Below are 26,119 nucleotides of genomic sequence, written 5' to 3' on the forward strand. Positions count from 1 at the left end.
GGGAGAGAACAAACATTGTCTCTGTAGACTGGTGCTTAGGATATTCTCTTTGGAAGACAAAGGCCAGAGCGGCCATCCTGCCAAAAAGGGTTTTTTACATATTTTATACAAGGTAGACCAAAAAGAGAATGATAGTACCCCGTGCCAGAATACCCGACATCAGAGCAGGCATAGGAGATACAGAGTCAAGGGAGGGAATTGAGCCTGTGTCTCCTATACCCTGAGTGAGTGCCCTAACCTATGCCCTAACACTAAGGGGGCACTTAACAGTGGTGGCCTTAGGGTTGTTGGGGCCCTGGGAAAAGAGTCATTTGGGACCCCTTAGAGCAGGGGTGGGCAAAATGCAGCCCATGGGCTGGATGTGGCCCACCAGGCCATTCTATCCAGTCTGCAGGGCACCTAAAACATTTAGAAAATGAATATATATCTGCTTTGGGCTGCCTGTCATGCAGCCCTCGATGGCTTGCCAAAACTCAGTAAGCGGCCCTCCGCCCAATATAATTGCCCACCCCTGCCTTAGAGGTATGTACTCAAGTAAATATTAATACACCACAGTTGTACCAAGGATCTTTTTAATATTCTTTGGAGTAATTAAATAAATAGTTGAATGTTAAAATGCAAATAGAGCCACTTCCTTTCAAAATCATTGCCCCCTCCCCCCCAAAATTTGGGCCCCCTGAAGTGTTGGGCCCCAGGCAGTTGTCTGGTTTGCCCTCCCCTAAGGCTGCTACTGTACTTAATCTTGGTTTCCTTGGCTTTTCAAATGAGTGACCCTTTTCTCTGAGCCTAACCTGAATAAAATTTACTGTGACAAACCTTGAACCCTCCTATGAAATAAGAACTTTCATTTCTACCTGGGAGAACTTTTACCATCTTTTCTCCTATGCCTGAAGAAGGGTGCTTGTGCCCGCAAACTTGCAATTAAAGACTTTTTATTTTTCAAAAATCTAGTTGCTCTAATAAAATATATCACCTCTACCACAAATTCTGATTCCTAAACTAAGCATTCTATTTCATAGTGAATTAAATATTTCCTTGAACCTGAACCTACATTTTTTCATTTGCTTAGTTGCAGAAGAAATCTAAACATTTTATCCTGTCTCAATGTACTTGATTTTGCTTTAAATATTTGGTTCATCAGCAGGTCATAAAACTTAATTAATTGCAAACCCTATCTGATACCACAGCAATTCCATCAAGGTAACTGGAGCTACTTGTAGAAGGTACTGTTCGTTTTAAGTCAGGGAAATCACAATCCATCCTGCATACATTCAGTTGTTGCTGCTTTTCAACTACACATCATGTCACAGAACAATGATATGACTTCACAAATCAGACATTCTCATATCTCCACATTTGGTGGAAGTCTAGAGAGAGCTGGCTTCTCATACTGCAACAGCTCTTCTTCCTTATTTTAACTGCTTTTTGCATTAAACAGCTGAAAGGCATTAGATATTTTCTTAGTAACACTTTTGTATAGAAGTAGTAGCTTTTGCTTATTTTTTTTCTAATTTAAGATATGATGTGTGCTATGGAGAAGGTTTGGCAATCACTTCTAAACTGGAGTAACCACAGAAGGGGCTATACTCCATTGAAGAAAATGGAATAACCTTACCATACAAAATGAGCACCGAGTTCTGTTCAACATTGAGCATTATTTGAGCACTTCCTGCAATGTTGTGAGTCCATATTGATTGTATCTTTGTGAAGTTCAAGGGAGGCAGCATTGCATAGAACTAAACACTCTCTTTGTATCTTGAGATTATTTCATGGTCTGTACAAACCATGGACTTCAAAGATATAGCATAGACTCACAACCTTGCAAGTGCTTAATGATTTACAGAATCTGAATCCATATTACTTTCAGTGCATGCTATAGTTCAATCCCCCATGAAGAACTCTGGAGCTAGATGAGAACAGTTATTCCTCTTGACTCCAGTGGGACTACTCATTTGTCTATGACAGATAGGATTGAGTCATCTCTAAAGGCAAAGGTACCAAAATCTCACATTAATTCCAAAGTCATAGATTCATAGAAGTAGGGTCAGGAGGGACCTTATAGATCATCAAGTTTGACCCCTTGGGCAGGAGAGAAAACCGGGCTCAAATGACTCCAGCTAGGTAGACATCAAACCTCCTCTTAAAGACCCCCAGGGTAGGAGCCATCACCACTTCCCTTGGAAGTTGGTTCCAGACCCTAGCTGCCCTGACTGTGAAGTAGTGCCTTCGGAGGTCTAGTCTAAACCTACTCTCTAACAATCTATGGCCGTTATTCCTTGTTACCCCGGGGGGCGCTAGGGGGAACAGGGTCTCTCCCAAACCCTGCTGGTTCCCCCTGGTGAGTTTATAGATGGCCACCAGGTCCCCCCTCAGCCTTCTCTTGCAAAGGCTGAACAGGTTCAGGTCCCATAGCCTCTCTTCATAGGGTCTGCCCTGCTGTCCCCAGATCATGCGGGTGGCCCTCCTCTGGACCCTCTCAATGCTGTCCACATCCCTCCTGAAGTGTGTTGCCCAGAACTGAACACAGTACTCCAGCTGTGGCCTGATTAGTGTCGCATAGAGGGGGAAGATCACCTCCTTGGCCCTGTTTGAGATGCATCTGTGGATGCATGACAAGGTACGGTTAGCCCTACTGACCGTGACCTCGCATTGTCGGCCCATGTTCATCTTGGAGTCAACAATGACTCCAAGATCTCTTTCTGCCACCGTGCTGTCAAGAAGGGAATTTCCCAACTTATAAGTGTCCACTGCCCACTTACCTCCAGGTTGAATTCATGTTCTGAACTACTTTGTATTAACAAGCTATCTGTGATACGAGAAATTCTCGGGAATAAAATCAACTGGATACCAGTTGGACAAAGGTAAAATTTGCCAGCAAAAGAGAAAATTTAAAGAACTAAATCCAGCCCACTAGTTTGAATGGAATGTGGGCAACGGAGGAAAATGAAATTGTTTTCAGTGATCGTGTCTACATGAGACACTACTGTGCAGTGATTAATCTGCATTTATTTAGTATCAACAGGTACTAAATAAATGCACAATAACCCAAGTTATTGAGAAGTAGTGCTGGCAAATGCCTTTTTTTGTGACCTGAAGCGACTGCACAGTCAGCATCTCATATAGACGTGCCCAGTATATTCTTAATGGGCAACATTTATTATGCTCCAAGCATTCTACTTTTTGTTAGTAATAAAATGGTATCTGTGTACAAATATTTATCTCCTTAGCTGGAGGGCCTTATTATCAGCTGCTGCTGCTGTTGTTTTTAAACAGCATAACATATTACTGCAGAGAAGATTACCACCACCAGTGTATGGACACCAGTCAACTTTAATTAGCATGTGAAACACAAATATTTCCTGAATAATCAGGGCAAGCTTCTTAACCAGGGTAAATCTGCATAGCTCCGTCGATGGTCCTTAACGTTATTCTAAAAGCATTATGATTCTGACTCATCGCATGGTTTGGCACATTTTTCATGACAACTTGCTTTCTCACCCATCTCCTCAGCAAAGGGTTAGTAGATATATAATCAGGCCTCATATTATTGTTAATACAAACTTATTTCTACAAATTATAATTATAATACCTAGTTCTTATACGGCATTTTTTCAAACACAGATCTCAGAGTGCTTTACAAGGAATGTTAGTATCATTATCCACCTTCTACAGATGAAGAAACTGAGGCACAGAGAGGTGAACTGATTTGCCCAAAATCACCCAATGGGCCAGCGGCCAGTAGTGGGAATAGAAACTAAAATCCCCAAGTTCTATTCAACTCTAGTCAACGCTCTTTCTACTTTCTCATGTAACAGTATTTTGTTACAGAATTCTTTATATTTTTGCTGTTTGCTTAAAATCTTTAATATACTTATACAGTACTTACATTATACAGAACTTGTCATATATAAATCTGAAAACCCTAACAGAGCCAGGTAAGTACCAGTGCCTCATTTTTAAATATTGGAATAAAAGCAGTGTTGAGAGGTAAACACAATAAGTTAGGGACAAAGCTCTGAATAGGTCTTCTAGGCCCCACTTCTGTACCTTATCAACCTCCCTGCATGCTTTCATTAATATATATATTGTGCCATAGGTTTGTATAACATTTTCCAAGGAAATGTTGGGTGTCTATACATGTGCAGCAAGGCTGGTCTAATGCATCAGAGAAGACTCGATTAATTGAGTCTGCTGGAGCATGGTAATTACTGCACTCCAGCAGACTCCAACATCATTTATATCAGTGTCCCCAGACTGAAAAATGGTGTTGGGGGTGCTTTAGCTAAAGCTCATTCGATGAGCTTTAATTAAAGTGCCCCCGCCATCATTTTTCAGCAGGGGGGCAACAGTGATTCACGTGATGCTCCAGACAATTTAATTAGAGCATCTTGGAGCTTCTCTAATTAAAGCCCCTTCCCGCCACTCCCACTCCAGGAGCAGGTCTATAAATGCCTGATGTCCCTAACACAAAGTGCAAGTACTATAATGTAAATATTCAGAACTCTTGTGATAGAGGTGATATCTAATAATTCTAATATTATAAATGCCTTAGTCTGTCTGTCCATAATGCTTTATTCTATGTTTCTGATTGGAAACAACCAATTAGAGTGCTCGGAGAGCATTCCGGACAGGAGGCAGGGATGCAGCGGAGCACCGACATGATAACAGGGACAGAGCAACCGGAGGTACTGGCCTTCTCCCCCCTTCCCCCCCCCCGGCTCCCTACAGGTGGTGGCCCAGGTTGCTGGCTCAGGGGGACTGAGGGGATAACGGGAAAAGGCCCCTCCCCCCACTCCCAGGAGACAGCGGCAGTGCAGGGTGGTGGCTCTCTCCCCCCCACCCCATCATTTCTGATGGACAATTGGCTAGTTGATATCTAATAACAGATATCATGTCTACCACAAAAGTTCTGAATGCATTTGTTTTTAGACCAACACAGCAACAACCTATATCCCTAAAATATGGACGATATGGAAGCCATTTTTAAATGAAAACTTTATAATTTTTATAAGAAAGAAGCAAAATTCAACACCCTGAGACCTGGAGACAAACACCCCTGCTCCAGCCCTTTGTTTGTGCTGAATTTCCATACTTTGCAGAACAGGTTCACCACAATAGAACTTCCTTACCCAGAAGAAACAATTGCATCACCAATCTTCTTGTGCAAAATGAAACAACTTAACAAGAAGAAAGCTTGCAGATAAAGAACATTCTTTTGCAACTATCTAGTTGGTCTAATAAAAGATATTGCCTCTACCACAAGAGTTCTGGATGCATTTGCCTTTAGACCAACATGGCTATGACCTATATCCTTGAACAAAGTGAATATGACATTAATAATCTAAATCACTATTGAAGCAAAACATTTTTTCATCAGAAAATGCTGATTTTTTGAGACCAACACTTGGCAATAAATCAGAGAAAGATTTTTCTAGTTCAAAATGGAATTTGTAGTAAAAAATAGACAGGGACAAGTTCAAATCCCAGAATAGCCAAGTGTTTACAGAACCTGTCTGTGATGTGGGAGAGCTGGGTTAAAATCATTTTGTATTGCTTCTAAATTGGGACAAGTACTTAAACTTAGGTCTCTCACAACCTAACTGAGTGTCATAACTACTGTCCTAGAGAGTCAGCCTCTACCCCAATGAATATTTATTTACTGATATTAAGTGGAACAGCTACAACAAAAAACTGAACAAAACTCCACTCAAGAAAATCTAATGGCCAGGCAGTAGGTCATTCAGTAGGTCATTCACAAAATCTGGGACTGTCCTGGCCAAACCAGGACATACGGTCACCCTAACATAACAGACCTAGGTTTAAGTTTTTCCTCAGTTTGGCAGAGCATAAATTATTTGAACCAAGATTTCTCACTTTCCAGGCTGGGATATGGGCATCTCTCTTTTCCTTCTTTAATGAAAAAACAAACAAGGCCTCAACTTCATCCTGATACAGAATGAGAAAAAATTGTAAAGTCTTGAAAATATGGGGAAGAGAGAAAAAACTCCTTCTACTTTAGCTCTTATATTGAGAAAACCAAGACAGTCAAAAGGTCTCTTTCCATATACAAAACCAAGAAAGATGCATCTCTTCTGCTCTGATTTTTAAAGACATGTATGGTTAGTAGAAATAAGTACATTAAAAAAACATTTTTCCCCAGGAAATATTTCCATAGTTACAACTAAACATGAATGAACTAGGAATAGCTGGCTGTTAATATCATATCTTGAGCAGTATGGTGCCCTACTCTTCAACATGCATTGTAACTTCCCAAGCTAACTGATATTTCTGAAAAAATGCAATGTTTTTAAAGCATTCATTTTAGCATGGCAGTATCCAATGATGATAGAAAATGTTTATGACTTAATGCATGGTTTCTCACACTGGTGATTACAATTCCAAGGGGAGTTGCAAATAGGTACAAAAGGATTAGTGATATTCCCATCTGTCTGATGGCTAGATAGGGCAAAGGAAACCCTTCTTTTTTCTGTTGTAACATTTCATGCTGTTGGTCACAGCATGAAAAACATTGTGAACCACTTGCTTAGAAAAGTGAGTGGCATGGCAGACTGAAGCAAACCAATACCTGGCAATGAAATACAAGTGTGCTCAGTTCTCCCTACAATTACAGATCCAAGTGACAGCAAGCATGTTTTGGCTCTTCATACTGCTGAAGCATACTTAGCACTGGAACTTTGCAATGGGGTTTTTAAAACTCAGAGCTAAACCATCTGCTGGAATAAATGACAAAAAGTACTAAATTGGCAATTTGCACATTCTGAGGATCTCCCCTTCAGGCTTTATGAGATGTGGTTTGTCCTCGTAACCTTGGTAATATTTCCCCTCCCCACTCTTTTTAAATGTGCTCTGTCCTAGACTTGCCTCCTTCAATCTCAAGTGTGACAACAATTCTAAATATGTTGTCCATGTTTACAAAGCACTTAGGAGCAGTATAATACTTGTGACTGAAAAGTGATACAGAAACATTCCAAATCCCAGTTATAATAATTAGTAATTTTTCCACACTTAACCCTTTGTAGCAGTATATATATATTTATAGCATTTTTCTCCTAAATAGATATGGTTAAACCCTGTTTCTATTAACTTTAATATGGGGCAATTCTGTTTATAGTCCTCTGCATCAAAGGGGCACCTTGGCAAAATGAACACATGCATAGACTTAATCCCTGCTATGGCAAGGCTTTCATGAGTATCCCCCAGACAGAAAGAATGACACTCCAATTAGCCATCTGTATGGAACACTTAACTCCAGCAAATCCTCATCACTCATTAACTTGGAAAGCATGAATCAGAGGCACCTCCTGCTATCAGTCTGTGTTTATGCAACTTTGGTTAGTCAAATAACATCTATGTAATGAAAACTCAAGAGAATGATTTCAGAAGCAAATCATCTGTGATGAATATCCTCTTTTGATGTCCAACCCAGATATCTTGTATGGTAATAAAAAAAACCCTTTAAAAATAAACAAAATAATAATCTTAAAAATATTTACTAGGCCTGATTTTAAGAATGCAAACTTCAGGGAAACCAAACTTGAGCTGATGCAGGCTACAAAGAGCTACTAAACTATAGGCAAAGCTCTCCTACTCTGACCTGTATTGCACATCTCCTCCCAGTCAAGTCACCATTGCCATTGGGTGCCTATACAAGTGTTCTGATGTGTTCTAATTAAAACACTTTGAAGAAGACTCAATTAATTTAGTCTGCTCCATGTTCTAATTAGAATGCTCTAACATCAACACAGTGTCACATATATAAGCACCCATGGGTTTAACAATGGCTCTCCAGGAACTGCTCTAATTAAAACACCCCGCCCCAACCTCTTCCCAGAGCATGTGTATAGGCTGCTGTTAATGTCTCCAGGAAATCCATGCACAACATGAATACAAGCTAAGTAGCAGAGATGTTGAGTGGAGAGGAGAGAATACTGTGCTTTAAGAAGTCTTTAAAAAGTAGAAATAGAAAACTAGACGTGAAATTAAAAGGTAGAAGTGTTTTGATGAGACATCTTTTCTGTGAAAAAATGTTATATTGATTCCAAATGTTTGGGAGAAACAAATCTGTTTCAATGAAGATTTCATCAGAAGGATTTCTTGGGCCCAGGATCGAATTTCTGGTCAAAGTCAGAAAGAGACAAATACAAAGAGAAAGAGCCAATAAACTAGGGGACAGATTACCTCAAAACAGCGAGGAGACTTAAACTAAGGCCTGCATTATCCCTGGCAAGTGCCCCAACCATGAGACTCCTGTCTATTATGAGTGACATCTGTCCTTTTTTTTTTTGGTCTCATTTTCATTCTGTGGCAGAGAAAATGAGAACCTCACCTATTTATGAACCTCACCTGTTCCACTCACTCAAATTCTTGTTTTTTGGAAAGGTCTCATAAAATGATACCAACCAGTAGACCAAATGGAGGACAATAGTTATCACACCCACTTTCACAGGACTGATAACTCTCACCATTATTTCAGGCATCTAGCGATAACTGGTGTTTTTTCTTAAAGCCCAAGCTTGTGGAATCACATAAATGTACCAGAAACTCCAACTTCTTTTTAAAAAAAGAATTGAAATCCTCATCATTTCAGAGAAAAGCTTGAAAATCAAAACCTATAAGGTTAAAAACATATACAGCAAATTAAATAAGACAAAAATTGCATTATTGTTTAAAATTTTATGGTATTTTGGGTCTCGATTCAAGTGTGAACTATTGAATAACTGTTAACATGAATCTAAAGCCCAGATACTGATTCCCTTAACATATGGAAAGACAAACAAAATACCACCAAGGGGAAAAAAATATAGGACTTCACTCCTCGTTGGTTGCTGTGAATTAACTTTTACCCTTTGCTAAATGGAGATGATACTAAGGTCGTTTAGCACTTTTTTACTGAAGGCTAAGCTGCCATGACATAGCTTGTATACAGGGCAGACTCTGCTTGGCAGGTGTAGTAAAGCCCTCTCCACTGCTACCATACAGTAAACTGTTCATATGCCCACCCCACAATTCACAATGGATGTTTTTACATGTGCTCCAGGGGTGGGGGGAGGTGCTTTAAGTAGAGCAGCTCGAAGAGCCACTGTAATTAAAGAGCTCACAGTGATTTGTGTATCAGCATCCCCACGCTTCAAAATGGCAGTGGGGGCACTTTAACTAAAATGTGTCAAATGAGCTTTAGTTAAAGCACCCCCACACTTCAAAAAGGTGGCAGGGATGCTGATATACAAGATGTGAAGGCTGCTTGAGGCACACTAATTAGCATGCTCCAGCAGACACGGTTAATCAAGTTTGCTCGCAGTGTGTCGGAGCAGCCTTCACCCACGTCTACAGGCACCCATTGACTTTTCAAAGGAAAAGCCTATTTAAGAACAGCAGTAGTGAATCTAGTGCTATATTGGATTGCATATCAGCATTACAAATTATATTTACTCACACATTGTTATTAGAAAAACGTATAGTATTATTACATACAAATGATATAGTTAGATACATAGTTATATTATTCAACAGTATTATATACATATACCATTATATACTATACATTATTATAATAGTGGAATTACACACAGTATTATTATAATGGAATGCTGGCAGCCAATAACTTATAGGGAAGAGACTTTGGAAGGTCTAGAAGAGAAGACCATGATGGTGGGAGGGCTGAGAATGGGAAAGAAAATAGAGGATAGACATTAAAGAGGGACTGAGCAAGAACAGAAGAAAATGATTGAGAGGAAGTGAAGAAGCCTGACACCAGTCCTCCATTCAACAGTCTCTAGGCTCTCACTGTGAAGAGTAAAACGGACTTCCTTGGGACTGATTCTATGAATAAAGTTACTCAGAGGAGCTGAGCTATACAGGATGTTTTTTCAAGTAGGATGTTTATAAAGTCCTTCTGCAAAGTCCAAAGGGATGAATCCTGTATGTACTATGTACAGAACTCCCATTTATTTTAACAAGCGTTTTGCAGAGGGAAGATTTCCAGAACTAGGACCATATTTCAATGGTCTGTTAATCTGGTTTAGAATTTGTATCTAAACCTTTTACCATTCAGATAAATAAACTCCTCACTGTTTTCTGAATAAAATCCACATTTCCTACTCAAGTTCTGTGTTGGTGAGAGCTCTAAAAACATAGAAAACATTAACTCAGAGTCCACAGATAGTAATTCTGAGTATAAGGGTTTAACTTCATAGCACATGCCCGAGGAAGACAATCCAGGAAGCCAACCACAGCTGCAGCAATTTGTACTAAAACACAACAGAAAATAAGAGTCATTGGTGATAATTGCCAAATCTTACACAAATACATTAGGTTTAAGCAATCTGTTATTACTGTTTTTGTATAGCAAGAGCTGAGTGACATCTTCTAGAGGGAGAAAAAGCAAAGGTTTACAAGGACCAATCACTGAAAAACAGAGCACTTCTACACTGGCATTCATTCATCAGTAGTAATTACAGGCAATCTTTCATTCATTGTTTTGTTTCCCTCTTGTATCATGAAACAACATTCTTCCTGATGGATCTTTCAAAAAAAAATCAAAAGGTATTTTGAAGTAGACAATTCATTTGTATTATTTATAAACACAACAGTACAGCTGTGATAAGCTCGGCGGCCTTGGCATAGCAGCGTATGGTTTGTTTCAGTCCCTGTGCATTGAAATTAACCTCAAATCATGCATGCAAAGCTCAGGTGGAATCACAATCACAGTCTACATTTTCAGGCTGCAATCTGAAATTCCTGCAAGGCCCAAACAAAAAGGGGGTTATTCCTAAAATATAAACTTTGACTGAACATGGGGTTCATATCAGAAACAAACTAAGCAAATCCTCTCTCCTTTGTGTTTTGAAAGGCACAAATCTCAGCAAAACAATTTCTAAATTACCCTTGTCCCCCCTATCTAATTTGCACCATTTGCTGATATTGACAATTACAGCAAATTACTCACAGGACCCAGCCTCCCACTTCCCATGTGCAAACAAACACCTTTGTGTTTACTTTGGTTACACAGGCACTGAAACCACCAGGGATAAACAATCAAAAGACTCTTTCTGTTAAACGTATGGAAAATTACCATGTAATGCAGAGATCACCATCTCGTGCTCAGGCAATTACAGCTACTGCCCATAGGCCCTTTCCAATTTCCAATAAAGTCAATCGGAGTCTTTCCACTGATTACAGAGGGAGTTTGACCAGGCCAGGTTTCATTTCTGTGAAACAGAGGTGCTGCCAAGCTAACAGTCTGCAAATAGATATTCTGGCCTACATTTCCAAAAAATGTATAGCTGAGTTTGGGGATCACTGTAACTCAGAATACTTCCTGCAAAGTGTCCTCAGTTACAATGGGAAGTTGCACTTCTGTCTGCACCCTATGGCCATGTCCACACAAGCATGGATGTTTGGTTCCTCAAGGACAACTAGCAGCAGCACCCCTTGTGCTGCCACTAGTCCTCAGGAAACGCCTGTGCCACGCTCCCTCTGGCACATGGCAGGTTACCCCGGGTGCAGTAAGGGCAGCTGGAGCCAGCACCGGGGTGGCCCCAGAAGCTTTATCCTGGGGGCCTCCTGGGGCTGCAGTAGTGGTGGTCCTGACACTTGGAGCCTGGCTGGAAGCTGGAATGTGGCTTTGGCTGGCCAGGCTCTGGTTTTGAGCAGTGCATGCTGCCCCTGTGTGTGCCGTGCCACTCCGCTTTTTTTTTTTTTACACAGGTTTTTTTGATTCCTGAATATCCATGGATGAATAGCCATGAGGATATCCAGTAGGGCTGTGGAAAGCTTCGGGTGCTGATTTGATTCAGAGGAGATTCGGTTCGATTCAGTGGCCGAATCTCCAAATCTGAATTGAATCAGGGGACCAATTAAAATGTCTGAATCAATTGAAAGTTCTCTGAACTGATTTGGAAAAGATTCAGAGAGCTTCGGTGATTTGGGCAGTCCCTACCTGCTGCAGCAGGGAACTGGACCTGGACTCCAAGCTGGTAAGTAGGGGGTGGGGGAGAGGAAGCTGGAGGAGGTGGGAGGGGATCATGGGGGGACCCCTGTCAGCTTCCCTAGCCCCCCAACCGCTCCTTTAGCACCCCCATGGCTGCCCCACCCACTCCAGCTCCTGGTGCTTTAAAAAAAAGCCTCTACTCCTGGTGCTGCCAGGAGTGGGGGGGGCAATCCCCACTGCCCCCAACTGTCCCACACTGCATGGGGGGCTCTGCCATGAGCCCCCTGACCCCCCCACTCTCCCAGCACCCCCAACCATGGCTGCCCTGCCTGCCTCAGCCCTTGCCCTTTAAGAAAAAAACAAAACAAAACAAACCCCCACCCCCCCAGACTCACCAACTCCTGCAGTGGCCTTGAGGCTTCTGGGGGCTTGTTCAGAGCCCCCCAAGTGGCATGGGGCAGTGGGGTTGCCCCCCCTGCCGGGCAGGAACCAGTGAGTCCGGGTGGGGGTTGGGGTTTTTTTCACTGAATCAAGTCACTTTCCCCCAATTTGGCTGAATCCAAATGCAAAGCAAATACTAGCCACTTTACACAGGCCTAATATCCAGGGGTCAAACCCCTCCCTACCACCCCGCGTTGCTCCCTTGCAACATGTATAACATCTAAATGTGCGGTATGTGGTACTGCAGATGTGTCTGTAGCACCACATACCACATGGCCATGCTCATCTGGATGAAGCCTATGTGTCCAAACTGCACATATAATCACAACCTGTGAACATCACTTATGGCTGGTAAGTGCCATTTAGGCAAATAATATAAGGGATAACCAAATTCCACCATCTAGGCCTAGGTTTAGGCACAATACTCACAAATTCAGGTGAAAGAGTTTGAATCTTTGAAAAGTAAGCCAAAATGCATCAGAATGGAAAACCAAGAAGGGACCCCTCTTCTGCCCCAGATAAATGGCTACTTTAAAAAATTCCATCTCTGTTACCTCACTTTTAAAAGGTCAACACTGAATCAAAGATACAACAGTTTACATTTTCAAATTTGGATGTTTAAAACTTGGTACATGAAATTAAGCTTCTAAATCCAAATGTTACCTTTAGTCCATTTTAAACAGCAAAGTATGTTTTCATAGTTTAATGCTGGTGCATCATTAGTTTAACTCTTTGCAATGGGCAGATAGGGTCTTTTCTTTGAAATCATGATTATCATGTTTTTGGGTGCTTGAACAAGGTCATCAATCTAAGTGATTCTTGTAGATTGTTTTGTGAGGCTCTGAATGTCAGAGCCACACACTGGCTCTTTACCTAAGGCTTGCTGCAGAGATCAGGAAAAGGTTTGACAGATAATTTCAAAGCATTTCTTTGTAACCTTAATTTTCCCCCATCTGTTACCATTAAAATATCTGCTGGCAGAAAATCTGTAATTATCTCATTCTTTCTAGTTCCTCAGATCAATTATGTTCCAGACCAGCTTCTTGGAACCCATAGGCTGCTTAAGTAAATGCAGCTCAGAATGCACATAAAGTGCAAAACTCAAATACACACACGTTCCTTTCTGGTTCCTGAATCATACTGATGGTCACAGAAAAGAGAGGGTGTTTTGAGTCTGCCTTTTCTCAGATGGCCTCTATTTCTAATGCCTGGGTGCTCTTGAGAGCCAGATGAGTTGAAAGCCTCACTAGGACCCCTTGCTTAGGCTAAGCTGGGGCAAATACCTTAAGGGTGATTATAGAGAGGATGGAGACAGGCTTGTCTCTGTGGCCCTAGGGACAGGAGGAGGAGCACTGGCCTCAAGCTGCAGCATGGAAAATTTTGACTGGAGATTAGGAGACACTTTGTGCATTTTTACATGTGTGTCTGGAAGTGGAGGGCAGGGAGGTGCTTTAATTAGAGCAGCTCTAGGAAGCTGCTCTAATTAAAGCACCTGCAGCATGTCATATATTTAGCATCCCACTTGTCCAAGTGGCAGCAGGGGTGCTTTAACTACAGCTTGTTCAATGAGGTTTAGTTAAAGTACCCTTACCACCATTTTGAAGCATGGGGCACTGAATACACAAGGTGCTGTGGGCACTTTAATTACAACGCATCAGAGGAGGGGGTCCCACACATTTACAGGTATCCTTTCTGATTATGAGGTTGACCAAGCATTGGAACAGGATACCTAGAGAAGCTGTAGCATCTCCATTATTGGAAACTTTCAAGAGCAGATTAGACAGACCTGGGCTGGTTAGTAAGGGATGATCCTGTCTTGATCAGGGGGCTGGATTAAATGACCTTGTGAGGTCCCTTCCAGCCTTACTTTCCTAGGATCCTATATCTGTAAACAAAGCCAGATGGGAAATGCCAAAGCAGCTCCTCTGGCTTGAGTGTTTGTTTTTATGTTATTGCTTTTACTTGGTTTGGAGGTGAGACATTCTTTTAAAATTTTGTTCATATGTTATGGGCCAGGGATGAAATTCTGGCTCCTTTGAAGTCAACAGCAAAGCTCCCACTGAAGCTAATGGGGTCCAGATTTCGTGCCAGATCTTCAGTTGGTGTAAATCAGTTAAGCTACAATGAGCACCACTGGCTTCAATGGCAGTAGATGGATTGATGCCAGCTGAGGATCTGGTTCTATTTTACAGATATATTTTCATTTTTGCATAAGCTAATTTATAAACTGATATTACCTTTTTTTTGTATTTTTCTCATCTAAAGGTAGAGTATAAATGCAGATAATAGAAGTTGCTTTCACTTTATGCAGGCATACAAATAATGACCTTTCAGATTCCAGATCAAAGGATCCGGCCATCCTTCCTATGTCTAAGGGTATGTATCACTACCTAGTAAAGATTTCAGAGGCTAATATGACATTTTCTTGTGTCTTGTATTTCATAAACTTAGTATGTTGAATTTTCTGGATTTTAAAGCCAATGAGTGCCTGTTTGTATGCAAAAGAAAGTTATGTTGGGCAGTGGGAGAGTTATAACTGCGTATCTAAAGGCAAAACAAAGAGCATAACCTATCTGCATCAACTGTATGCAGAGGATATTCTTGGGGAGTGGAGGACAAAGGATCAGTAAAGTGAGATCCAAACCACCAGTCTTATGATAATCTATTTCAGATCTATTGCAGCTTTTGTTTATGTCACTTTGCTGTTGTAAATTGTCTGCTAGGTATTTACATACTCAGAAATTGAGGCAATGAGCACACTATAAGAACTAGAAAGTAGTACAGTAGAAAAATAGAACACAAAAATAACAACAATAATAAAAAAGAATGGCAGGAAAATCTCAGATCCTAGAGGTGAAGCTTCAGTAGGGCTCAGAGGGCATTTTGAAGACTTATGGTAGAACTGAACAATCATGGTCTAGCAATCACAGGTCCTAGGAGACTATAAATCAGGAATCCTGGAGGCAGTATTTCAGCTGCTGTTAACTGTCATTGCTCCATTTACTTTTAATACAGACATGACAATTAAAATAGCTGAGGATTTCTAAACTTGGCTTTCACTTCATTATAGCTTTTGCTGTGTTATTTAAGCCTAATTCTTCAAATGCCCACTAATTCTGGGAAAGAACCTACATCTTTAGCATCTAGTGCAAGACAGCCTAGAATTTATTTTCAGAGAACAAAAAAAAACCTATGGATGAAGTCAGTAAGAGCTCTAGCTAAGGAACACTTCCAAATATCAGACCAATTGTATCTTGTGTACCACATCCAAAAATTGAGGCATTCAGGTTAAAGGAAGTGCTTAAAATGGAGGTCCCAATTTCTCTGCTTAAGTTTCTCAGTCTGGATAACATAATTATCAACGCCTCAGGAATGTCTGACTTAATGCATTAGGATTAAGCACATGCTGGGGAGAGAAAAAATGAAATATTTAAGCATTAAATATTGTTAATAGCCATAATGAATTATTGCTAGGCAGCTTGAACATTTGAAAAACAAAGCCCAACAATTCAGTTCACCATACTTCTCTGGTAACCTCATTATGTGGACTTGCTAGCTAAGGCACTTACACAGCCATTTTCAAAATCTGCTTTTAATTCTCCTCTTTGCATTAAAACTATAGACAAAATTTCATAAAGCAAGATGTGCCTCAAACCTGCAGGAATTCTATTGATTTGCAAAATCAAAAAAATCCCAGTGGGTGCTAGTGACTTGGCCAGTTTGCGTTTCTTCAAAACAAGCCCACTCTTTGTATCCTTAATTATCTTTATTTTGGAGTGCTGCATTTTGAAAGTTGTCAGTAAACATTATACTGTCACTTGCCAGGGGCTGTAAATCAAGGCACTGTCTGCTTCTTAAATTTACAAACTGTAAGTGTACAGCGAGATGTTTGCTGCTTAAATCACCGAGCCAGGAATTTATGACAACCTGGGCACTAGCAATAGAATCATATGCTCTAGAGAGCAAAGTCAAAAATAGGCAATTAAAAAAAAACATATTTTTTCACATATAACATGCACCCTTATCCCCTAAAATCAGCACCCAAAATGGGTTGAGGGTTTTTAGTAGGGAAGCTGTTTTCTTTGCTGAAAAAGGAGCACTCCTGGAGACAGTATATATTCTATGCAATTGCCAAGATGTCTGTCACTTGTGCAAGCTGAAAGGATGGAGTCCTGTATTACCCCTGTTGGCTAAGCACTCTAGCTTGTGCTTGAAGAAACAAGTGAACTGCTGGTAGTATCTTGATGAGGCTTGTGATGTGGAAACAACAGGAGCTTATATAAAGTACTGCTTACAGTAAAAAACTAACAGTCTTACCACTGCCTCTTGCAAGGGTCTGGGGCCTAACCCTGGGTGACACAGAGTATGACCCCCTAGAAACATAAATTGTCCAGGTACTGTGGCATTCATACATTCATAGATTGTTAGGGCCCGAAAGGAACCTTGTAGATCATCAGGTTCAGTCCCACTGCACTAGGCAAGAAAAGACAACTGGGGTCAAGTGACCCCAGCAAGGTGACTGTCCAGTCTCTTTTTTTTAAGATTTCCAGGGCAAGTGACTGCACCACCACTAGAGGAAATTTATTCCACAGTCTGGACACCCTGACTGTGAAGGAGTTTTTCCTGGAATTGAGCCTGAAGCGGCCTTCCAGGAGTTTGTATCCATTGCTCCTGGTCTTCCCCAGGGGTGCCCTGGTGAGTAGCTGTACTCCCCTGATGTAGTGGTAAGCCACTACCAAGTTCCCTCTCAGCCTTCTCTTCTGTAGGCTGAAGAGACCCAAGTCCCTCAGCCTCTCCTCTTATGGCTTGTCTTGCAAGTCCCTGATCATATGGGTGGCTCTTCTCTGGACCCTCTCAACTTTTTCCACATCCTTGTTGAAGTGCGGTGCCCAGAACTGGATGCAGTACTCCAGCTGCAGTCTCACCAGTGCAGAGTACAGTGGGAGTATCACTTCCTTAGTTTTGCATGAGATGCAATGGTTAATGCATGCCAGCGTGTTGTATGCCCTGCTGGCCACAGCATCACACTACTGGCTCATGTTCATGAGATGGTCAATCACTACCCCTAGGTCCCTTTCAGCCACGGTGCAAGTCAAACTGTCACCACCGAGCATGTAGGTATGTTGGGGATTGTTTGCTCCCAGATGGAGCACCTTACACTTCTGAGTGTTGAACTTCATCTGGTTCTGGTCTGCCCAACTCTCCAGCCTGTCCAGGTCCACCTGTATCTGCAACCTATCTTCTGGCATGGCCATGCTCCCCCATAACTTGGTGTCATCAGCAAACTTGGCCAGCGAGCTTTTCACCCCCACGTCCAAATCATTGATAAAGATATTGAAAAGCACCAGTCCAAGCACAGACCCCTGAGGGACAGCAGTGGCCACTTCTCACCAGGACAACACAGATTCATTCATGAGAACTCTCTGGGTCCTACCCTGTAGCCAGTTTTCCACCCACTGAACTTTTGAGCAGTTAAGCCCACAATCTTCCAATTTTTCCACAAGGAAATTGTGGGATACTAGATCAAAAGCCTTTTGGAAGTCTAGGTATATAATGTCAACCTTCTCTCCCATGTCCAGGTGGTGATAGACCAGTTCATAGAAGGAGATGAGATTGGTAAGACAAGATCTACCCATGACGAAAGCCATGCTGGCTGTCATTCAGAAGCTTACCCTCAACAAGCGTATCACACACAGATTCTTTAATGGGTTTTTCCAGGATTTTCCCTGGGATCGAGGTTAGGCTTATTGGCCTATGGTTGCCCGGGTCCTCCCTTCCCCTTCTTGAAGATGGGCACAACGTTGGCCCTCTTCCAGTCCTCAGGGATCTCCCCCAGGTGCCACAATTTCTGAAAGTTTTGCCAGGGGTTCCACAATGACCTCAGCCAGCTTCATCAGCACTCTCGGGTGAAGTCCATCTGGTCCTGCTGACTTAAATGTCTAGCTTTTCTAGTTGGTTTTGCACCAGCTCAGCATCCACAGTGGGATGTCTATCATTCCTACCATGCCCCCTGTGATCCTTGTCTCATTTGTCTTTCCCCTTGGTCTTGTAAAATACCAAAGCAAAGTGGGCATTCAGGAGTTCAGTCTTTTCCTGAGTGTCCATTTCCAGCTGTCCCGAGGTGTCAAGCAGAGGCCCCATGCTTCCATTTGTTTTCCTTCTGCTCCCTACATACCTAAAGAAGGACTTCTTATTGTCCTTGACACCCTTGGCTAACTTAAACTCAGTCACCACCTTAGCTTTCCTAATCATTTCCCTTCAAGTGCGGACCACTGTTGTATAGTCCTCCTTCAGGACTGTCCCTAGTTTCCACTGTGTGTACGCCTCTTTTTTTTTTCTTTTTCAAGAGGACTATGATGTCCCTGTTGAGCCAGGAGGGCTTGCCAGCTCTTCTGCTACCTTTTATCTTCATGGGAACAGTTTTCTTTTGTGCTTTGATGATCATGTCCTTGAGGAATGCCCACTCTTTGTGCATCCCATTCGCCTTCCATCCCTGGTCTCACATCGCCTCCCCTACTAATGCCTTGAGCCTATTGAAGTCAGCATTTTTGAAGTTCAGGATTTCAATCCTGCTACTTGATTTGTCAACTTTGCGGTGGACAGTGAACCTGATGAGCTCGTGATTGCTGTTGCCCAGGCTACCCTCAATGTTCAAGCCACACTCCAGATCATCTCCTTTGGCCAAGACCAAGTCAAGGAGAACAAGTCTAGCATTGCAGGAGACAAAAGTCTGCTACACCAGGAAGGTCTAGATGCCACATTTCCTAGACACTCTATGTTTTCAGGACGTACTTCATGTCACACAGTTGGCCATGACTCTGGAAAAATCTTTTTTCTTCACTATATGTTGCCTTCCAAAAATATGGTGCTGTATGTGAGAAAAAATGGTACTACCGAGATTATCAGGCTATTAAATGATAAAAAGTACTTTGATTACAGCTTTAATAATCTCTTTGGACTGAAAATTAAACAAATTTATAAAACTGCTATCCAAATTATGGTCTTGGTAGTGATAACTGACTAGTACTTTGGACTTTGGTCTGCTGACTCTCCCCTTATCTGCCTTAATTATCAGCCTGACTAATATTTTTAAGTGTTCTTCTATTGATCACTAACCATTCAAACATATGTGTACTACTATGAATGGGAACTAAATTTGTCCCAAATCCAACTTCATGGCTTGGCACACATTCCACTGATGATTAGAGTATATTCAGCTGAAGGAGAGCTAGTGGTTAATGGTTTACACAGCCAATTTCTTTGACACTGCCAAGACCTACTCACATGAGCAATCCCTAGGAAGTCAATAGGACTGGGCAGGTGAACGTCATGAGAGTAAGAAGTAATAGAGGCTGGGGCCTGGAACATGCATCAAGTGTAATTCCCAATACTTTGCTTTAATCACAGGCTTAATCTCTCCTCTACTTTCTCCACACTAAGGCTAGGCATGACTAGTTCACCAAGTAAAGTTTATCAATGACACTTTTTACAGGGTGGTGTGTGGGAACACTTCCATGGAATTTTAGTACAAATACTCATTAGATGAAAATACATTTTTCAAACAGGTCAACTTTGGAGAATTGGTTCTAAAAAGAACTGTTCTGGTGGCAAGAATCTATTGGAAGTAATGGTAAATTATATACTTACTGACCCTTGACATAGAACAGAACCAGACCAGTAGGTGGCTACAACTCATGCGAGTTTCCACTGAGAACTTCTATTTTATTCCAGCCAAAAAGTATTTTATGAGAGACAATTTTCATTTGTGGTTGTTTGTGTAAAGAGGGGAAAAAAATTGCCTGTGATTTCCTGCACTCAATACAACACAAACAAGGCACTTCAAAAACATCTGTTTGAAATAACCCAAGGTTAAAAAGAGGAACAGCTCTAAAAATGGCTTTGAACAGTGGTAATAAGAAAAAGATTTGACAAGAAATGAGAGGAAACTTGTAAGAATTACTTATGGATATAAGCATCTCCTTACCCAATTTATTATTATTGTGTTTATAAGGCTGTATGTCTCCCTTTTCCTTCTCCACAGGCACCGTTAGGCTCCAAATGTTCAGAAGTATCATCACTTGCAAACATTTGAGAACCAATTATGACTGTTTTGCCATTACTGAGACACAGAATGCTGTAGCTGTATAAGCCACTGCAACACTACAGACAACCTCTTTCCTTCAGTCTCACTTACTGAGGAAATATTAACTCCCAGGTGATCCTTTTGCAGATTACTGCTTTCACATTTTTTCCTGGTTTTGTTTTAATTCCTGAAGCAAATACTAACAGGCCAACATTATATATATCAGTGAAGAAGTAGCTGCCATTCAGCTGGCTTGAAATTCTAGCACAAGTACTTTTCCCCATAAATGTCTTGCTGTAATTTTGTTAGCAGTATCTCAGTCATTTAGATTAATTGGCCTTTCTACAGTCTATTTCTGTACAACCTAAACAGAGACAATGTCAATAAGCAAATCAGAGGTATATTCCTACTAAGCCATGATAGGTGCTAGGTCTGTGTGAAGTTTCAGTTGCTGATTTGATTTGGCCTGGTTTGGCGGCTGAATTTCCAAATCTGAATCGAATCAAAAGACCCATTAATCTCTCTGAATTGAATCGGATGCCTTTGATTCGATTTGGAGAGATTCGATGATTCGGCCATAGACACAGCTTTGTTTTTTCTACATACCTCAAGGTACCAGACAGCTCGTGAATGCTGAGATGGTGGGGCAGATGGAGCATTCAACAGGAGTGTGGGGGGCGGGTCCCCCAGCATGCTTGGTGGCAAACCAGTAAGTGGACCAGAAGCACTTCTGGTCCACTTCCAGGTCTGCCACAGAGCGCATGGGGACCCCCTTTGCCCTCCGGCTTGGCAACTGGTGCCTCCTGGGTCTGTGGGGGCACCTGGAATTCCCCCATGGCTGACTGCTGAAGCAGAGGGGGGGGGGGGGTGGGGGGAGGTCTCCCGCATGCTCAGCAGTGGACCCAGAAGTGGACCAGAAGTACAGACTGGAAGTACTTCCAGTCCACTTCTGGGTCTGCTGCCAAGCATGCAGCTCCCCGCCCCCCCCCTCCACGCTCCTGTGGGATGCTCCATCTGCCCCACCATCTCAGCCTTCACAAGCTTCACCTGGTACCTTGAGGTATGTAGAAAAAACATATAAAGATGCGTCTATGACCAAATTGTTGCTTCTCTAAATCAGAACCAAATCTTCAGATTTGGATTTGGCAGAATTAATTCAGGACAGTAATCCAAATCAGCGAATTGAATTGATGTCCCCCGAATCAGGCCAAATCCGAATCTGAATTGAATATGGCCCGCTTCACACACCCCTAATAGGTACTTTTATTTTGGCTTCCATTTCCTCAGATAAATAAAAATTGTGTGAAAACTATATGGTCAAAAAGTGGTGCGCTCTGTATAAAAAAGCTTTGTCCAGAAACAGTGTGGAACCTTCACTCCACACTTCACAAAAACTGTGTGCAAATAGCATATGGCAGATTTATTGGAAAGGGTTATGGTTAATTCCAGAAGAACACTGCTAGGAATTACAGTGAATATAGAATTTGCACAGTTATTGAATTATCATAGATCACTTTATTTTTCACCTAACAGAGCAACACTTTCCATGATATACACAGCATGTTATCTCCCAGTTGTGTCCTATTTATGCCATCTCTGATCAGCATCACCACTACCACCACACTATGTGCTTTGCATGCTAACTTATGAAATGATTGCTGCAGTTTTAAGTAGGACTTGGGGATTAATGTGATAGACAGTGACAATGGCCATGCAGTTACGGATCAAACATAAATTGCTGGTGGGAACAGGTGAATCAATCTGGTTGCCATAAAAAGCTATTTACCTAACTTTCAAAACAGTAAAACACTCAATACACTATTTGTACCACAAATAGAACTTTGTCTCAAGCATGCTTCAAGTCCAAAAGAAAAACTTCAGGCACAGTGATTTCCTTTGGAAGTTCACCATTTGTTAGTCACCATGGAGTGACTATGATATGTCACAATCAACCCAAAATTTAGAAACGAATAGGCAACAACTATAGAAGCTATGCAGCTATAGTTGGCATTATTGGGGTTTCAGTTCTGAGCACTGCCACTTGCCTACTCCAGAACAGTTAACGTTTTCCTTCTTGGCTAGGGACAGATGCTCAAAAAACCTGAGCCTGAATTGATTCAAGCTTTGCAGGTTAGTCTAACCTGGCTAGGTTAAACAAGTTTGTAACCATACAGACATCCCCTCTGGACTCTGAAATGCAGGCACATGCCTGCAGTGGCTCAGGCTAGAAGCTGGGGGGTGCTAGAGCAGCCCTCCCTTCCCTTCCACAGTGCTGGGCTGAGGGGGGCATGGCCAGGTCCCAGCAGGATGCTCCAACTAGGGAGGGGCTCCCCCGCTCCTGACCAGCCTAGCAGGGAACTGATAACACAGTGTATATCACCTCTAACTCAGTGTTTATCATCCCATTAAGAAAACAACAGACAGACATTATCAGCTACCTGTTGATTCTGCTTTTGTCCTGTCTGCCACAGCACAGGCCATAGCCAGTATGTGGTCTGCTAGCTAATGCTGTGTGTCTGTGTAAGGCAGAGGGGACAGCAGAATCCCTGCTTAGCAGGGAGTGTTGGTGCAAAGGGGAGACCCCTGCACTCTCTGCCACAGCTTCAGTCAGGAAGCACAGGGAAGGGGCCAGCTCTGCTGTGGAGCAATCAGCCCCCGCCTCACCCAGCCCAGCCCAGGCCAGCCCAGCCCAGCCCAGCGAGCATGCCAGGGTGCTGTGGGAGTCTGATTTAACTTAAACCAGCAAGGAGTCTGGGACAGATATTGCATAAACCGGTTTGACCCAAATCAGTTAAATATGATACAACATTAAGCCAAGTTTATCTCAAATTGGTTTCAGCCATTTTCAAACTGGCTTATGTGCATTGAACATCTGTTCTGTTACAGGTTTAAACCAGTTTCTGATCACTTAAGCTAGTTTATGTGTAATGTCGATCCCTAGCCCTTATGTGTAATTCTGCTTTCCCTACTCCATCTAGAATGTTGCAATTCTGATCTCATGGTTTTTAACATAAGTTTTGAAAAGAGCCTTGAAATGATGTGTGGTTTTTATTATATATTTTAGCCACTGGCCTCCTGAGGAAGCATGGGTTCTTGTGAAAAGCAGAGACAAAGTTAGAACACAAGTTGCATGGGAAAATATTGGTCTCTTCCTATAAATCATAGTTGTTTTGTTTCATAATTACATTCCATTTAAGATAATTAGTGATTTCACATATCATCTGTGCTCTTGGACACTTATCTGAAGTCATCCTCAATACACATTAATTAAGCCATATATTAAAGATAAATTATTATTATCCAAACCCCAACCATATGTAATGGCACTGACTTGAATCACCAAAACTACATGAATTACTTTAAACTCCTTGAAAGAATGGAAGTGGATTGAAAGAACTACAAAATGTGTCATGTAGTTACTTTGTGCCCAAATACTTTGTGCCCTGCTCACCTGGCCCTCTACTGGCAAGCCACAGTTGTGTAAGTCAGAGACTGCACTGAGCCTTAACCTGTGACTGCTCTGAAACTATTCTAACTTTAAGGCCACCTAACAGCTGACAGATCTGGAATGCTGTAAAGGTAATCTGTACCCTTAGGCGTGCAGCTACCCTTTGTATCTCTGATAATAATTCCTCGTACTAGCTGAAGTCAACAAGATCCCCAACCAAAAATGTACTGCTCTACCTGAATTTCCACCAGGACAGCAGTTCCTACTCACTGAAGTAATTCTAATCCAAGTACTAGCCTTTCCAAGGAAAATTCATAAAGAAGACCATGTGACTGTATGTCTTAGGGCTGGTGTTATTCAGCACTCACTTCCTCCACCCTTATAGCAACTGAGTCATTGGCTTGCCCTAATGGGTATGCAGGAGCCTCAGCCATATTTGGTAGACTCAACCATTCAAGAAACAAAAAAAAAACATACCCGGTGATTTTTCCAAGCAACCTATTTCAACTTAAAACATGAATATCAAAATTCACTTTAAAAAGCTCCATCCAAACTGCTAAGAAGAGACAGAAATTGGGGGGGGGGGGAATAGTAAAATGTCCAACAAAATTTTTAATAAAAAACTTAATGCAAAATACAATTCATTGATTAAACTCCAAGTTGGAAAGAACCTGATTTTGAACGCTGCTTTGTTTTGACTGACTTTTCACATAAGTCAGGCACATTCAGATGAGCGCACACATGCATTGCCCTGGGGACAAACAGCATCTGCACATAGTTGTGACACTGCCACTTGTCCCCAGGAAACACCTGTGCACATGCACTCTGGCGCATGGCAAATTGACCCCAGTTGTACCTAGACTGGCCCCAGCAACCTTACTTGGGGTCCTCCCTGGGGCTTCAGTGGTGGTAATCCAGAAGCAGGGAGTATGGCTCTGACTGGCCAGGCTCCAGTTTCAGGTGGTGCACGCTGCTGCCATGTGCACTGCCCTGCTTTTTTGTAGCATGGGTTTTTTGACACCAGGATCTCCCAGTGTCAAACCCTGCCCCTTCCCCACCATGCCCCAGGTTGCAGATTAGCAGCATGGGGAACTCCTGCCTGTGGAGCACGTGCAGAGTGTGGCGCCACAGATGGATCCACAGCACTGCATACTGCATGTGCACGCTCATCTAGATGTGCCTGTCTAGTCTAAATTGCTTTCAAAGGGCATGGCGAGATGAACAAAGTATACAAAGTTAAAAGGAGAAGGGGTCTTACAGCACATCACCTCATCTATGGTAACTTTTTCATGCGTCTGCTCCATCCTGTGAGGAATAGAAGCTAATTTAGAGCAATTCACCCCTAAATGAAACAGCTGTTAACATTTACCACAGTTTTACCTCCCACTTAAAATGGAATAAACAGAATACTTGAAACAGTTACTCCAGAGCTCAGTAAGCCCCTTCCTCCCTTTCAACTTCATATCATTTTATTTATCCATAGCCAAAGTGTACCAAAAACATCTGGTTTAATGTACTACTTCTCTGGAGTACACAATGAAAAGTCATACTGAAAAACCCTATATATTTCTATAAACTTCCTATGTAAAATTGCATTTTAAGCATAAAAGAAGATATGTTTCAATAGTCTCTTGTCTTCCATGATTTTGTGAAATAAAACTCACAAAAATAGGAACTCACATGCTATTGTTAAGGAGATGTTGTTTATGAAATTCTTAAATTTTAAATATTTGTTGAATAAAACAGCTAAAAGTAATAAAAATGTAAGGAGAACTATTATACAAATTATACACAAAATCATCTTGTCCATACTTCTGCAATGCTGAAAGCCTGATGTTAAATAAGAACCGGTTAGGGTTTAAGTCAGCATGACAGAATAATTGGTCAAGAAAAATTTGCTTTCAGTATATTACCTTGTCCTATTGTCAAGGTCAGAAGGACTTAAAGTGAGCTTCTGAGAAAGTTTTATGTCAGATCTGGAGGAGGCAAGGACACTCATCTCTGAAAAGCAACTGGAAGGCGGAAGGCGAAATAAATACTGTAGCCAAATCCACGTTGTTCCCTGTACAATTCAAGCAGGTTTCATAAGCTTTAAAGATTACAATTCACTCTTCAGTCACAGGTTTTCCGAAAAAGGTGATATTTTAACTCACAAAAGTACTCTGTGGAGAGCAATATAAAACATTCTTTTCCTCTA

At 41.7% G+C, this 26,119-nt stretch overlaps 1 protein-coding gene and 1 long non-coding RNA gene across 15 annotated transcripts in view; one reads left to right on the top strand and one right to left on the bottom strand.

Moving 5' to 3' along the window:
• Positions 1-26,119, bottom strand: part of PDE1C (phosphodiesterase 1C) — a 306,544-nt gene that overhangs the window by 118,442 nt on the left and 161,983 nt on the right. The window lies entirely within an intron of this gene.
• Positions 11,965-20,600, top strand: LOC102375775. The gene is made up of 3 exons (XR_323467.1): positions 11,965-11,996; positions 14,703-14,767; positions 20,433-20,600. It is a non-coding gene; the product is annotated as an uncharacterized LOC102375775 (long non-coding RNA).

This window comes from Alligator sinensis, unplaced genomic scaffold (genome assembly GCF_000455745.1).
Source record: "Alligator sinensis unplaced genomic scaffold, ASM45574v1 scaffold86_1, whole genome shotgun sequence".
Lineage (NCBI taxonomy): Eukaryota > Metazoa > Chordata > Crocodylia > Alligatoridae > Alligator > Alligator sinensis.